Here is a 17,495-nt window from a genome sequence, read left to right as displayed (position 1 = left end):
AATAGTCATTATGAAGATTTAGGTACAAGTCTTTATATGCTTTTATTTTTCTCCATTTAATGTCTAGGAAAATACTGAGTTAAAAGGTAGGTATATATTTAACTTTTTGACATACTTCCAAAATGCTTTTGAAAGGAGTAGTAATATTTTAAATTTTCATGGACAGCAAAGTTGTCCATATCCTCACAAAAATTTGGTTATGGTCAACGTATTTAATTTTGGCTATTTAAATAGATTATTAGTGGCATGCCATTGTCATTTTAATTTGCATTCCCTTAGTATCTCATTGTGTTGACCAGCTTTGCATGAGCTTATTTGACATCCCTATGTTGTCTTTGCTGAAATGTCTGTTTAAATCTTCTGCCCATTTCTTAAGTTGGATTGCTTATAATCTTAATTAAATTTGAGAATTATTTATATATACAGAATAAAAGTCCTTTATCAAATATGTGTTAGGTGAATATTCTCTCCTCATGGTGTCTGTCTTTTCATTCACTTAACAGAATAATTCGAAGAGCAGAAGTTTTTAAATTTATAAAGTCCAATTTATCAGTATTTTGTGAATTGTGCTTTTGATATTATAAACAGCTTGAATAAATGCATAATACAAGTTGATGAACACTACTATGATTCTTCTAGAAATTAGATTTTTATTATGCAAATTTCAAACATATACAGAAGAAAACATGATGTGATGAGCTGAAATGGATTCATCACCCATCCTCACCCATTATCAACTGAAGGCCAATCTTGCTTCATCTCTATTTCTTCCTACTTCTACATATGCCCAAGTTATTAATATCTTAAAGCATATTATTGATGCATACATAGAAGCCCATAAATCATAAGTGTCTAATTCAAGTTTTCACAAAAGTGAAAACATTTCACTGTATGTTTTATTGTACACATGTCTGTATATTCTGGACTTCCCTGGTGGCTCAGATGGTAAAGAATCTGCCTGCAATGGAAGAGATTTGGGTTTGATCCATCAGTCAGGAAGATACCGTGGAAGAAGAAATGGCAACCCACTCCAGTACTCTTGCCTGGAAAATTCCATGGACAGAGGAGTCTGTCCAGCTACAGTCCATGGGGTCAAAAAGAGTAGGACATGACTGAGTGATTAACATTTTTGCTTTTACTATATATTCAGAATCTCAGTCAAATATTTAAATAGAATTAGCTCCCCAGAAGACCTACCCCAAAAGCAATCTCTATCCCTGCAAAGCCATTCACGAATTTTGCCTGTGATTAGAGATTTATAATGTATTCATAGAGTGTGTCTTATATTGTGTTTTAATTCTTTGGTTAACTGTGTATGAATTTATCCATGGTGTTTCATATAGTAAATTGTTCATTCATCTGGTTGCTGTTTGTTATTCCTTTGTATGAACATAGCATCATTTATTTATTAATTCTAGTATTGATGGATGTTTGGATTGTTTTTATTTTTGACTTTTCATGTAGTGTTGCTCTAAATATTCCTGTACATTTTCTTGTTGCTACTGATCACATACATAGACTTTTGTTGAGTAAATAGCTAAAAACAAAATTGCTGGATGACCATGTATTTTTCTAAACCTATATCTATATATATGAGATTAATTTTAGCAGAAAATGGCAGTTTTTATTAGTTATAACATTAATGTATAAAAGAATAATTGCATATAACATACCACATAATATTTTGTGTAATTATTTTTAATCCCCTGATTGCTTTGTTACAGTACTCTTGCATCGGTAGCCACTGGAAAAAATACTATTGTATTCTATTATTCATTTAGTTGACATTTGCACTTGTTTCTCATAAGTAATTTCTGTGAATTTATCCAAGTCTTTGGTCCAACATTTGATTTTCTGGAAATGCAAAGTTGAAGACTAGATTCTGAAATGAAACCAACCAAAGTCCTTCAACTTTCTCTTGTCTTAACAAAGTGTTATTTGGTCTCCATAGATATAATTTTTGGTTCATTTCATTATAACTGCAACAGCTTTTAAAAAAACAAAACAAAACAAAATACTATCTTAAAGCCTGGTACATAGATATACAATAAATATGATTCTCTTTCCTTCTATTACAGTAATTGTTTTATAATTTCCTTTAGCCTTTTCATTATTGTTAGCATCTAGCCTTTTACAGAAACTACCTCCATGGCTATAGCTTTAGTACCATCTAGACAAAAAGTAGAAATCCACTGCTATGTAAGCCTTCAAACTTTAATGACAAATCAATACCACATCTCTATGAAACAAGTGTACCTTAATAGTGTTTTCACAAGGGATCCGACATACTCCATCTTTATGTAAGTTCGGAACCAATCCAAAAGCAGTATAGATCTGAGTAAAATATTCCCATGTCAAGAAATGTTGTTGAAAACTTTGAAATATCTCTTAATGATAAGAAATAAGGTAATAATTTTGAAAATTGGAAACCTCATTTTTGCTCTTGCAAATAAGCCAGTTTCTGACTCATGGTTTTCAGTATAGTGAATAAGGTTACTCGAATTGCTCATCTAGACTTATCCTATGCTTCAGTTCAGTTCAGTTCAGTCCCTCAGTCTTGTCCAACCTTTTGCAACCCCATGGACTGCAGCATGCCAGGCCTTACTGTCCATCATTAACTCCTGGAGTTTACTCAAACTCGTGTCCATTGAGTCAGTGATGCCATCCAATCATCTCATCCTCTGTCATCCCCTTCTCCTCCTGCCTTCAATCTTTCCCAGCATCAGGGTCTCTTCAAATGAGTCAGCTCTTCGCATCAGGTAGCCAAAATATTGGAGTTTCAGCTTTAGCATCAGTCCTTCCAATTAATATTCAGGACTGATTTCCTTTAGGATTTACTGGTTGGATGTCATTACAGTCCAAGGGACTCTCAAGAGTCTTCTCCAACACCATAATTCAAAAGCATCAATTCTTCAGTGCTTAGTTAGTTATTATTTTAAAACCATTGCATTTAGGTGTATTCATGCCTATCTAGATTTGAATTTATTCCAGTGAACTGACAGAAGTCTACAGAACCCAGTGTACACAGTAATATAGTGCAGTGTGTCTTCTGTATGACTTTGCTAATTATTGCCACTTGTAAATAAATATTTTTGCATCGGGTAATGAAAGACTAAATTGATTACAAGTTATAAACTGATTAGGTGTCCCTGAAGTGAATGAGGAACGTAAGCTTAAAGTTGAAACAATATGAAACCTGATTTGCACATAAATAATGTAACCTAAAAGATATTATTGTCAGTTAAGTAAAACCACTTGCCCTTTTCCTTAAGAAACTCACTAATTTATATGTAATCTTGTATTCAAACCTATTGTAAAGCAAAGGGCAAATGATAACACTTGGTCTTTTGATATTTATTGATTTCCAAGTAAGTACTAATTATTGTTGGAGGCTGTCTTAGAGGAGGAAAAATGTTGCCTCAGTGTTTATGCTTCAGTTGATCATAGGTAGAATGCATTTGTTACAGGAGAAAATTTAAGAAAACCTGCAAAACAATGTAGAGTTTCTGAGCTGTTGAGTCTAACATTCATTTTATTGAATTTTTAATGAGATAGATGAACTATTTGTTCTATTTCAAATTAAAACTATTTTTAAAAGTTTTCTGAATTAGTCTGTGCTCTAAGGGCTATTCCCATTTCTGTGTGTTATTAAGTCTTTTCAGTAGTCTAGTTAGTCAGCACCTGTAGAAGAGTTATCATTCCTATGAGCAGAATCATCTGTGTAACTATTAAATTCTATAGCTAGATGTTTAGTTTAAGAAGGTTTATGATAATGCTTCAGGTATTTGCATTTTAAAAAAGCTCCAAAGGTATTATGATTGTAAAGGCTAATTTACCATCCAGTTCATTTTGCGTATGTTTGTGTGCATAGTGGGTGTGGTGGGCGGGTGTGGAGCAATAAACCCATTCTAGCAGCTGCACACCAGAATCATTGTTCTCTTCCTGACAGATTGAACTTCTCAGTCTCCTTTACAGTTAGAAGTGGTCATGCGGCCAAATTCTGGCCAGTATGGTATGAACAGAAGTGATTTGAGATTTCAACAAAATAAATCTTTCTATAAAAGCATATCCACAGTTTTCCCTTTCTGTCAGTTGAAGATTTCTTCCATAACCAATTTTTATTGCCTTTAAAGATTCCAACCTCTTCTTCCATCCATCACTAAATCAGTTTCTGAAGCAGAGCTTCCCTGCTGAAGTAGAAATTCGTGTGAGCAAGAAACAAATGTCTATTGTTTTTAAGCTATTATTTAAATTTAAGATTGTTATAATTAACCAGCTCCAATTATGGTGGCACTACTGGTAAAGAATCCACCTGCAATGCAGGAGACACAGGAGACTCAGGTTCAATCCTTGGGTCAGGAAGATCCCCTTGAGAAAGGCATGACAACCCATTCCAGTGTGCTTACCTGGAGAGTCCCATGTTTCAAGGAGCCTGGGACTACCGTCCACAGAGTCATAAAGAACTGGACACAAGTGAAGTGACTTAGCAATTATTATAGTACCAAACAATCTACTTGGTAATAAAATATGTAGGAGAAGGCATTATTTCTGTCATTTAAGAATGCCAATGTGTAAAAGTAGACTAAATAGAACTCCAAGTAATGATGATGAAATGTGGAGAAACTTTTAATAGAGTGAAAAATGCAGAGAAACAATCAACTTTTCTAAGGGAGTGAAGGCAGGTCATCAAGAGATTTAGGGAGGTATACAGGGGACAAGGAGTTAAAAATGAATAGACCTTTCTCAAGTAGACAGGGCACTTTATACAAAGTTTTCAGACACAGACGTGGTCTAAGTAAACAGGATTGGGACACAGGAATACAATGCTAGGAAAAGATTGGATTGTGACCTTGGAACAATGCTACGAAATTTGGAATTTATACTGAAGTCAATCAGCAGATGCCAATTTTGAAAGAAGTAACTGATTTAGCTCTGTTTTGAAAAATATCACACTCATGGAAGAAGAGAGAATATAGACAGCATGATTCAAACGTTTTTAAAAAATACTTTGGCAGTAAGTGGTGGAATTATGGCATCAAAAAAAAGAGAATTCATAAAGGATAAGATGATAAAAATGCCAATGTAGCAGATACTTTGAGAAATATGAGAGTAGAAAGAAATCGGTGGTGATGATGATCAGGTTGATATTAATATACAGGAATTGAACTGGAAAAAATTGAAAATACCTTCAGAAAGGTGAGAAAATGAAAGCAAAAAAGTTTTTAAGACTTTTGGGGAGATGGAAGTCTCCAGGGAAGGGATTTGTAGGATGAATACAACTTGAGCCTATTTTTAAGCTGTATTTTTATAATTATGTCAACTTCCAATGTTTAAAATATCTTCAGAATTTTGACTTTATAGTGTCAATTGCTCATAGAATCTATCCTGTCATATAACTCTCAGGGATAGTTATTTCAGTCATTTTACTTAAATCTCTCCCTTTGCAGTTATATTCTTTGTCTTTTCTGAGATAACAGTTGGGTATTGTCCCTAATCATTTGCCATGTCTGAGAACATTGCGGATTTGTACTAATTTAAGTCAACTTCCAGAGCTAAGAGAATGGTAACTGAAAAAGAATTTAAACTTAGTGGTCCATTATAAAGTTTAATTTATAAAGAGACACCTGGGGTTTAAAACAACTTGAAACAATGGGAAAAGAGGTAAATAGAAATTTAGACTTAATGGACTAAACCAAATTCTTGAAAGAACAAAGTTTTATTAATTAGTATAAAGGTTGTTAGAAATAATTGGTATATTAACAACCAAGCTAATAAAAACTTCTCTCCTTTAAACTGTTAAATTTATCTCTCTGGCTTAATATATGACTAGATTAGGCAAATTACAATTATACGAACATTAAAACTGTAGGAGTTTTATATGAAGAAAAATCCATATATTAGTTATCCTTGGAAGTTGGTTTTTGCTTTTCATTTATATGTTGGTGTGAAGGAGCAGGTAAAAAAAGATATAGTACTCAGAAAATTGCCACTGTCATTTTCTATATCATTAATTCATTATTTTATGTATTTATTGATCAGTTAGGCCACATAATAGGATATTCCCAGGTGGCTCAGTTGGTAAAGCATCTGCCTACAATGCCTACCATGTGGTAGACCCGGGCTCAATCCCTGGGTTGGGAAGATCTCCGGGAGAAGGAAATGGCAACCCACTCCAGTATTCTTGCCTGGAAAATTCCATGGATGGTGGAACCTGGTAGGCTATAGTCCGTGGGATCAGAAAGAGTCGGACAGGACTGAGCGACTTCACTTCATTTTAGGCTGCATAAATAAAATTGAAAAACCTTTGTCTTTGAGAAAAACATACTGTAATGGTGATGACAAATGTTAAAAAAAAAAAAAAAGGAACAAATTTACCATACACTGTGACACATGGCATATGAAAGAAAGGATAGTGATAAATCAGTCCTGGAATAAATAGTTCTGCCCCAGTGGATTCTATTGTATTCTCAACTGACAAATTGCAAAGAAAAAAATAACTTCCATAGTTAATTATATTGCAATCTAAAAGAAAGTTGCGGGGAGGGGATAGCACAGAGACAGAAATACAAGTGAGGTGCTGGCCAATTTTCTTTTTAAGCAAGAGAGTCTAAAAGTATTTGGTATGACATTTGTGTTCCTTCATTAGCTCTTGAGCTGTTTCTAACATCTGAAGATTTAGGATCAGTACCATGGGGTCACAAAGAGTCAGACACAAATGAGCACACACACACATACATAGACACACACACACACACACATACATCCACACAGAGTAAATAGAAATTTCTGGGAAATTAGTAAGCAACTAAGAGATCTCCCCACTCCAGTACTCTTGCCTGGAAAATCCTATGGACAGAGGAGTCTGGTAGGCTGTAGTCCATGGGGTCACTAGGAGTCGGACACGATTGAGCGACTTCACTTTGACTTTTCACTTTCATGAATTGGAGAAGGAAATGGCAACCCACTCCAGTGTCCTTGCCTGGAGAATCTCAGGGACAGTGGAGCCTGGTGGGCTGCCGTCTCTGGGTCGCACAGAGTCGGACACGACTGAAGTGACTTAGCAGCAGCAGCAGCAGCAGCAAGAGATCTCAGCAAGAATTTAGGTGAGAAACAGTGAAAGTGGGGTGAATGGTGGAAATTTAGATAAATAAAGATTTGTAATAAAAAAATCATATATATCAATAATAGTATGCTACAGATAATATTCAGTTCAGTTCAGTTCAGTCGCTGAGTTGTCTCTGACTCTTTGCAACCCCAAGAACTGCAGCATGCCAGGCCTCCCTGTCCATCACCAACTCCCAGAGTTCACTCAGACTTATGCCCATCGAGTCGGTGATGCCATCCAGCCATCTCATCCTCTGTCGTCCTCTTCTCCTCCTGCCCCCAATCCCTCCCAGCATCCGGAGTCTTTTCCAATGAGTCAACTCCTCGCATGAGGTGGCCAAAGTACTGGAGTTTCAGCTTTAGCATCATTCCTTCCAAAGAACACCCAGGACTGATCTCCTTCAGAATGGACTGGTTGGATCTCCTTGCAGTCCAAGGGACTCTCAATATTAATTTGTTGTAAATGAGTGAAATTTCTAGGAACTCCCAAATTCCTGTCTTGGGTAATACTAGAAGCAAAAGGAGAATTGAATTTGGATGAGATACATTGAGTTGGAGGTGCCCGTTGGAAATCTGAGTGCCTACTGTCCTTGTCTGTTTGGATTACTTTAACACATACACTATACACTTGGTGAATTAAATAGCAGTTTATTTCTCATGGTTTTGCAGTTGGGGAAGCATAAACTCAACACACTGGCAGACTCAATGCCTGGTGAGAGGTCACTTCCTTTTTCACAGAAGACCATTCATTAGCTAAAACTTCATGTAGAGGGGAGTGTTCTGGGTTCTCTAATAAGGCAATATTCCCATTTATGAGGGCCCCACTCTTATGACCTAATCACATTCTGAAAACCCCACATCCTAATAATATCACACTGGGAGTTGATATTCAACATATGCATTTAGAAGGGAACACAAGCATTCAGTCTTATAGCACTGACCTAAGATAGGTAGTAACTTCCCTGATGGCTCAGACGGTAAAGCGTCTGTCTACAATGCGGGAGACCTGGGTTCGATCCCTGGGTGGGGAAGATCCCCTGGAGGAGGACATGACAATCCACTCCAGTACTATTGCCTGGAAAATCCCATGGACAGAGGAGCCTGGTAGGCTACAGTCCATGGGGTTGCAAAGAGTCAGACACGACTGAGCGACTTTGCTTTACTAAGATAGATAGTAGGTATTAAAATGTAACTTACGCAATTGCTGATGGAGCCCATGATATTTACCAATAATAAACAACCTTGACCTTAACTTAGGAATATGAACAAAGAAAAACAAATGAATAATCTAAACAAGACTTTCATTGAGACAAAGGAAAAAAAAATAAAAATAATTATACTATTTATTCTCAGAAATATTTTGACTCATAAACAGATATCAGAAAAATAACTTCAGGATATATGGTGAATTGTTTTAAAAATATAAAAGATATTTTGCTATTTGGAAAGTGACATTAATAGGGAGTAATGAAATATACAGTTCTAAAAGGTGAAGAAATTAAACAAGGAAGAAATAGAATTCTACTTGAAGAAGGAACAGAAAAAGAAGTTTTAAAAGAAAAAGGAAAAAAAACCATGGAATTTAGAAACATAATTTGTTATTTTGGAGAAAGAAATTGCAAACCACTCCAGTATCCTTGCCTGGAAAATCCCATGGATAGAGGAGCCTGGTAGGCAGCAGTCCATGGGGTCCCAAAGAGTCAGGCACTAAGCGACTAAAACAATTTGTTATTTAGGTACTTTGAAGAAAGAAAGAATGAAACAAGTGAGAGAGAGACTATAATGAAAGATACAAGAGAAGAAAACATTACAAAATAGCAAAAATAAATAAATAAATAAAAGGACTAAATACAGGATTTTCTCTTTAGGTCTTAGTTGCCAGGCAAGATTGACAATTAAAAACAGCTATACTAGACATTTACTAATGTCATGTCTTTATTTTTTAGAGAAAATAGTTCTTTAAGATAAACTAAGAAAAAATTTCTACAAAATCCCATCAATAACCAAACTGATAAATAAGAAAGAAACAAATATATAAATATAAAAGAAACTGATATTCAGACTGACTTTAGATATCTGATATAGTAACAAAAGTTTGCATGATATGGAGGAATAATTATTGAACTTTGAGTTTATTTCTATACCCAGAAAATCCACTTCACTTTGTGAATTTGATTTTAAAAGAAGGTATAGTTTATCCTCATTTGTGGAGTCTGCATCTGTGGGTTTGAATAATCACTAGAATTTCATTGTAACCCTGAAATCAGCATTCATGATTCTTTCATAGTCATTCAGGGACATCCACATCTTAGAAAGAGAAAAAATTGAAGCACCCAATGCAAACATTCTCATCTGATATCAATGAAGGAGACCTCAGTGTTTTGGTTTCAGCTCTAATACTACAAATAAGTATCCTTTTCCAGTCTATTTAGTGCCATGTTTTCTACATTTTTGAAATTTTATTGAAAATTTTGCTGCTTAAAATAATTTCCAAGTGTAGTATTGAAGTGCTGTCTATTTCTCCTAAGTGAGAGAAAACTATGCAGAGTCTTAACAGAAAATACATGTGTTGCTGTTCAGGTACTCAGTCTTGTCCAACTTTTTACCACTCCAAGGAACACATCATGGCAGGCTTCCTTGTTTTTCACCATCTGCTGGAGGTTGCTCAAACTCATGTCCATAAAGTTGGTGATGCCATCCAACTGTCTTGTCCTCTACTATCCCCTTCTCCTCCTGCCCTCAATCTTTCCCAGCATCAGGGTCCTTTCCAATGAATCAGCTCTTCACATCAGGTGGCCAAATTATTGCAGCTTCAGCTTCAGCATCCGTCCTTCCAATGAATATTCAGGATTGAGCTCATTTATGATTGACTGGTTTGCCATCCTTGCAGTCCAAGGGACTCTCAAGAGTCTTCTCCAATACAGTTCAAAAGCATCAATTCTTTGGCGCTCAGGCTTCCTTATGGTTGGACCCTCACAACCATGACTACCGGAAAAACCATAGCTTTGACTAGACAGACCACTTTTGGCAAAGTAATGTCTCTGTTTTTTAATATGCTGTCTAGGTGTGTCATAGCTTTTCTTCCAAGTAGCAAGCATCTTTTAATTTCATGACTGCAGTCACCATCTGCAGTGATTTTGCAGCACAATAAATTTAAGTCTGTCACTGTTTCCATTGTTTCCCCATCTATTTGCCATGAAGTGAATGGACCAGACACCATGATCTTCCTTTTTTGAATGTTGAGTTTTAAACCAGATATTTCATTCACCTCTTTCACCTTCATCAAGAAGCTTTTTAGTTCTTCATTTTCTGCCATAAGGATGGTGTCATCTGCATATCTGAGGTTATTGATTTTTCTCCCAGCAATCTTGATTCCAGCTTGTGCTTCATTCAGCCTGGCATTTCACACGATGTGCTATTTCAAATCTTTTAGGATTTGAAATAGCTTAGCTGGAATTCCATCACTTCCACTATCCACTAGCTTTGTTAGTAATGATGCTTCCTAAGGCCCACTTGACTTCACACCCCAGGATATATGATTCTAGGTGAGTGATTGCACCATCATGGTTATCTGGATCATTAAGATCTTTTTTGTATTGTTCCTCTGTGTATTCTTGCCTGGAGCATTCCATGGACAGAGGAACCCAATTGAGTGACTAATACTTTTCTGTGTATTCTTGCCACCTCTTCTTAATATTATCTGCTTCTGTTAGGTCCATACCATTTATGTCCTTTATTGTGCCCATCTTTGCATGAAGTGTTCCATTGGTATCTCTAATTTTCTTGAAGAGCTCACTAGTCTTTCCTATTCTACTGTTTCCCTCTATTTTTTGCATTAGTCACTCAAGAAGGATTTCTTGTCTCCCCTTGATATTTTTTGGAACTCTGCATTCAGATGGGTGTTTCTTTCCTTTTCTCCTTTGCCTTTAACTTCTTCTTTTTTCTCAGCTATTTATAAGTCCTCCTCAGATAATCATATTACCTTTTTGCATTTCTTTTTCTTGGGGATGATTTTGATAACTGCCTCTGTAACAAGTATATGTTATGAACTTCCATCCATAATCCTTCAGGCACTCTGTCAGATTGAATCCACTGACTATTTGTCACTTTCACTGTATATTTGTAAGATATTTGATTTAGCTCATAACTGAGTGGTCTAGTGGTTTTCCCTACTTTCTTCAATTTAAGTTTGAATTTTGCAATAGGGACAAAACATAATAAGCTTTTTTTAGGAGAAAGTTATAGTGCTCTGCTATTAATGCAATGTTAATAAATCAAAAATATATTAAATAAGGGGCCTTTAAACTGAAACACACATAAGCAAGGTTAAAGTTTCTGCAGATACAGAACTAACAATTACTGAATCATTATTCCAAAGGAAATACAGGTTTAGGTTCCTGTGATTCTCAGACTGCAATATAACTCCAGTAGTCATGGATGGATGTGAAAGTTGGACCATAAGGAAGACTGAGTACTGAAGAATCGATGCTTTTGAATTGTGGTTCTGGAGAAGACTCTTGAGAGTCCCTTGGACTGCAAGGAGATCAAACTAATCAACCCTAAAGTAAATAAACCCTGAATATTCATTGGAAGGACTGATGCTGAAGTTGAATATCCAATACTTTGACCACCTGATTTGAGGAATCAAAAAGACCTGGAAAAGACCCTGATACTGCTGAAGATTGAAGCAAAAGGAGAAGAGGTTGGCAGAGGATGAGTTGGTTCAATGGCAGCATCGACTCAATGGACATGAATTTGAGCAAACTCTGGGAATTGGTGAAGGACAGGGAAGCCTAGCATGCTGCAGTCCATGAGGTCACAAAGAATCAGACACGACATAGTGACCGAACAACAAGAAAACATGTAAGTTAAAATTATGAAAGAATCCATATAAAGGATAAATATTATATTCAGGAGAGTAGGTAAGTTGGGAAGAAAAAGAAAAAATAACCAGATGTGGTGCCATGTCCTCCTCCAGGGGATCTTCCCTACCCAGGGATTGAACCTGGGTCTCTTATGTCTCCTACATTGGCAGGCAGTTTCTTTACCAGTATGGCAAACTGGGAAGCCCAAAGTATTTAGAAGCTTTTAAATATATTATGATGTGACCCTTTATTTCTTTAGATAAATGGTAGGTATAGATGATCTATTTGCCTAGCTATCTATCGCAATCATTTCACATTTCAGATGAAATGTTTCATTATATTAAAAAGGTACACTTTAAAATGAATCTTATAGGAACTTCTGATTACATCTCAAACTTATGCAGCTAAAATATACAAAAGCAGTGTGTTTAGAAGTGTTTTCTCTTCTGTTATTTAGTCTCTAAATCATGTCCCACTCTTTGCGATCCCATGGACCGTAATCCACCAGGCTCCACTGTCCATGGAATTTTCCTGGAAAGAATACTGGAGTGGGCTGCCATGTATTTCTATATGACACTAAGCAATGGCATTAATATTAGGGGATTAGATGCAGTTGCAAATTAAAAAGAAAACAACTTTTAAAATTCAACTTTGCCGAAGAGTGAAAAGAGCTCAGGTAGCAGTGGATGATTACCTCAAGCAATTTTCAGCCAAAGCATACAATGCAATTTAGTGGGCATTTAATCATATATGACTAATAATAGAATCTTGAAATTTTGTGACATAGCACAAATAAACCTTCCAGATTTTTATTTATCTGTAAAGATTTTTCTGTCTCTTTTAATCTCCATATTTGCATTTATAAAACTGATATTGAAAAGCATTTATCACATGAACAGGTAATGAGGATTAACTCAGTTCAGTTCAGTCACTCAGTTGTGTCCAACTCTTTATGACCCCATGGACTGCAGCACGCCAGGCTTCCCTGTCCATCACAACTCCCAGAGCTCACTCAAACTCCTGTCCATCAAGTTGGTGATACCATCCAACCATCTCATCCTCTGTCGTCCCCATCTCCTTCTGCCTTCAATTGTTCCCAGCATCGGGGTCTTTTCAAATGAGTCAGTTCTCATCAGGTAGCCAAAGTACTGGAGTTTCAGATTCAGCATCAGTCCTTCCAATGAACACCCAGGACTGATCTCCTTTAGGATGGACTGGTTTGATCTCCTTGCAGTCCAAGGGACTCCCAGTAGTCTTCTCCATCATCACAGTTCAAAAGCATCAATTGTTTGATGCTCAGCTGTCTTTATAGTCCACATCTCACATCCATACATGACTACTGGAAAAACCATACTTTGCCTAGATGGATCCTTATTGGCAAAGTAATGTCTCTGCTTTTTAATATGCTGTCTAGGTTTGTCATAGCTTTTCTTCCAAGGAGCAAACGTCTTTTAATATCATGGCTGCAGTCACCATCTGAGGATGAACTAACAAGAGCAAAAATACTAGAGTTTAAAAATACCTGATGAATTCTAAAGAATGATTTAAAATTTTTGTCACCTATGGGAGTTTCTTATATTTGTTCAACTTTATGTAACTACATGATTTAATATAATACTAAAAGAGACTGAGTTGGTTCACTTTTGTGCTTATTTTTTGTATTGCTGTTGTCATTAGCCATGCCAGGTAAAACAAGAAACTTGCTCTTAATTCATGGTAAGAACAATGAATTCATCTTTACCAAAAGAGTTTAGATGAAATTCATCCTTTTCTGATAATGGTAAAAATGAGGTTAGAAAGATTCCTCTCCCTGCTTTTTAAAAAATTGACCACTGCCTTAGGAAGGACGTTAGACTAAATGGATCATTAGTATGATTTGGAATGACAAATCCTTCCCTTTTATGCACAGATAAACCAGCATTCTTTGAAATATGACCGTTAGCTTGGTGACCTGGGGACAAGCAGTAATCTGTAGACAGACCTGGGATAAAAACAACTCTTTTTCATGTGGTCATCTTGCCAATTACCCTTCCTTGGGTGCTTAAGCTAGTTTCTCATCATGCAACTCTGCCACCTCTAACTACTTGATATTACATGTTAATATTTGTAACATTATAGATGACACCACAGGAAAAAAAAATAAAGTGATATTTCATGAGGAATCTGAAAGTAAAGTAAAACGGTTTTTAAAAACTTTTCTTGGCCTATCATGCTTTATGTTCCCCATTTGCTTTTGGCTATTAAAATGTTACACAAAGCACCAGGCTAAATAAGACAGATTTTCAAGGAGCTGAGCTATAAATTTTTGACATATTATTTGATGAAGGTAAATAGTGTCATTTTCTACTTTATTAACTTCATGTGATATGCACTTTGATCTTAAAAAATTTATTATATTTGGAAGACAGAGGAGATAGCTTGTTCAGAATACCCTCTATCCATAATTTATTGAGCTTCCTACTACTGCTATGCATCTCAAACTCTTATCTGTTTATACTATCTAATATTTGGCTAGTGGGATACATTTTGCCTTTTCTTTATCTACAAATGTGACAAGACAAAACAAAGGGATGTCTTATTGAAGGGCAATGGGATTTGTGAATCATCACATAGGTGAATCACTTTTATTTATTTATTCTTTTGGCAACAACCTATTTATATTTCAAACATTGTCATTATCCTAATTCTGTCACAGTTTTTCTTCTTGTAATTTATATCATTTCTAAGCAGTATGTGTGAATTTGACCTTGACATTGTTAATCCTGGATGTGCTTTGCTATAACTTTATCTTCATTTCCTCCCAAAGAGCCTCAGTAAGTAGATTGTATTTAACTAGGCAACAGAATAATTTTCAGCTTATATTTGAGCCTAAGCAGTTAATGTGCATGGGAATTATTAAACAGGGTGTCCACTAATATCAGGGACTATGTGCAACATTTTTCCTTAATAAGGATGCTAAGTATATATTTTCAATAAAGAGAGATAATTTGCTAGATCATTTATCCTCACCATTTATTATTTTCTGCAGAAATACATATGAAAGATGTTCTTACAACCAACATGCTCGTGTGGGTTTATGCCGAAGGACTCTCAGTCCCTCATTTGAGTTCACTGTTTTCCACATGTTCAGAAATGTTCAACTACAAGACAGCAAACTACTATTTTAGGAATAAATACAACCAAATTTAAACATTTTTTTGCAAAATAAAATATTTGGGAAAAGCAATGTTTTATATATTATCAGCAACAAATCATTTAATATGCCTTTCTCTCACCAGTGTGGCATATCAATACCTTGGCTGTAGTTGAGAATTGCTGTTCTAGGTGATATCCAAGACACTAGGCCAAAACTTGACACTGAAAATTCCCATAGACTAGAAATGGCTTTACCTCATTGATTCATGTTAGGAAGATGGACAAACATTCAATTCCTAGAAATCTTTGTAATACCAGTGAAGAAATTAAAGAATATTGGTACTTACTATGCTCTTGTTATTGATTATACTATGACTTTCAATAGTCAAAAGAATGAGGATCTTATCAACCTGAAGGAGTATAAGGATGGAATAGTCTTGATCAGTAAAAACAAAAGCAACAAAATCTTGTTTCCTCATTTTGATGAAATCCTGATTATTGAAGGAATTGTCTGCTGAAATGATACTTAAAGCAAAGTATGCTTTTAAGTATTTACTGAATTATTAGGTGCTGTGTTTGACTAAATTTCTTTGACAGTCTCCAGTTCATTATTTAGTAAGAAGCAAAACCCACTTAAAACCAGTGTTTGTGTTCTATTAGATGTACAAAACAAATGCAAGTGAAAAAGACAGTCAATCTAAAAAGAAAGGATGAGATTCTTTTTCACAGGCCTCAGGGATTTCAAAAACCCTGAAAATCTATGCAGAATCATGTGCGTATGCATGTTTTTGATGAGATAGTATTTGAGTTTTATTGGTTTCTTAGATGGGGCTTATGATCTATGTAAAACAGCACTTCATGGCAAATAGATGGGAAAACAGTGGAAACAGTGGCTGACTTTATTTTTCTGGGCTCCAAAATCAATGCAGATGGTGATTGCAGCCATGAAATTAAAAGACACTTACTCTTTGAAAGGAAAGTTATGACCAACCTAGACAGCATATTAAAAAGCAGAGACATTACTTTGCCAACAAAGGTTCGTCTAGTCAAGGCTATGGTTTTTCCAGTGGTTGTGTATGGATGTGAGAGTTAGAGTATAAAGAAAGCTGAGTGCCGAAGAATTGCTGCTTTTGAGCTCTGGTGTTGGAGAAGACTCTTGAGAGTCCCTTGGACTGCAAGGAGATCCGACCAGTCAATCCTAAAGAGATCAGTCCTTGGTGTTCATTGGAAGGACTGATGTTGAAGCTGAAACTCCAATAATTTGGCCACCTGATGAGAAAAGCTGACTTTTGGAAAAGACCCTGATGCTGGTAAATGTTGAGGGCAGGAGAAGAAGGGGATGACAGAGGATGAGATGGTTGGATGGCATCACTGACTCAATGGACATGGGTTTGGGTGGACTCTGGGAGTTGGTGATGGACAAGGAGGCCTGGTGTGCTGTGGTTCATGCGGTCGAATTGAGTCAGACATGACTGAGCAACTAAACTGAACTGAAAGACTAAACATCAGTTTAGTACTCACGTTTTATAAGAGACCACAATTACAGTTTTCGTAGACTGGGGAATGCAAAGGCCTTAGGTTGCCAAGGCCACTTTTCAGCCATTCTGACTCAATTTATCACATTAATTTTTCTTTAATTTAAAGTTGGACACAACACACCAAATCAAAACTTTTCATAATATAAAATAGAAACAAGTCTAGGGCTAACCATCATGTGACTATTGTCTGTTACATCTTCCATTCAGTTGAACAATTGATAAGTAAACTGTGGCCTGTGGACCAAGTCTGGCCTACAATCTGTTTTTATACTGTCTTCCAGCCAAGAAATTTTAACATTTTTAAGGAATGCAACAGAAATGATATATGGCCTATAAACCTTAAAATACATACTATTTAGCACTTAATAGAAAAAGTTCACCATTTCCAATCTGTCAATTAGACTACTCATTAAGTCTTTTCAATGGTATCTAAAACTTACTGAGGACTACCAATTGCCTAGTTAAGTCCTAGGGTTGGTTAGAAACAAAAAAGATCCAAATTACTTGCTTTTATGAATCTCACATCAATTTAGGATACAAAGAAATTAAAGAAGTGAATAAATTATATAACATGTCAGAAAGTAATAAGTGATGTGGAGAAAAACAGAGCAAGGTATGGAAATTTTGGAGTGTTGAGGGGAAAGTGAGTTATGCTATTGAATAGGAAAAAGTTGATCACACTGAGAAGGTAATATTGGTGTCCACTTGTAGGAGATAAGGTAGTGAGGCCTATGGCTCTTTGGAGGGAGAGTGTAGCAAATAGCCAGTGCAAAGGCCTTGTGGGATCTTGTGTTTAAGGATGATGGAGAAAAATTAAGAATTCACTTTGTATATCATGACATATTTTAACTCT

Source organism: Bos indicus x Bos taurus, chromosome 6 (assembly GCF_003369695.1).
Source record: "Bos indicus x Bos taurus breed Angus x Brahman F1 hybrid chromosome 6, Bos_hybrid_MaternalHap_v2.0, whole genome shotgun sequence".
NCBI classification, from domain to species: Eukaryota; Metazoa; Chordata; class Mammalia; order Artiodactyla; family Bovidae; genus Bos; species Bos indicus x Bos taurus.
This window is presented reverse-complemented; position numbering follows the sequence as displayed.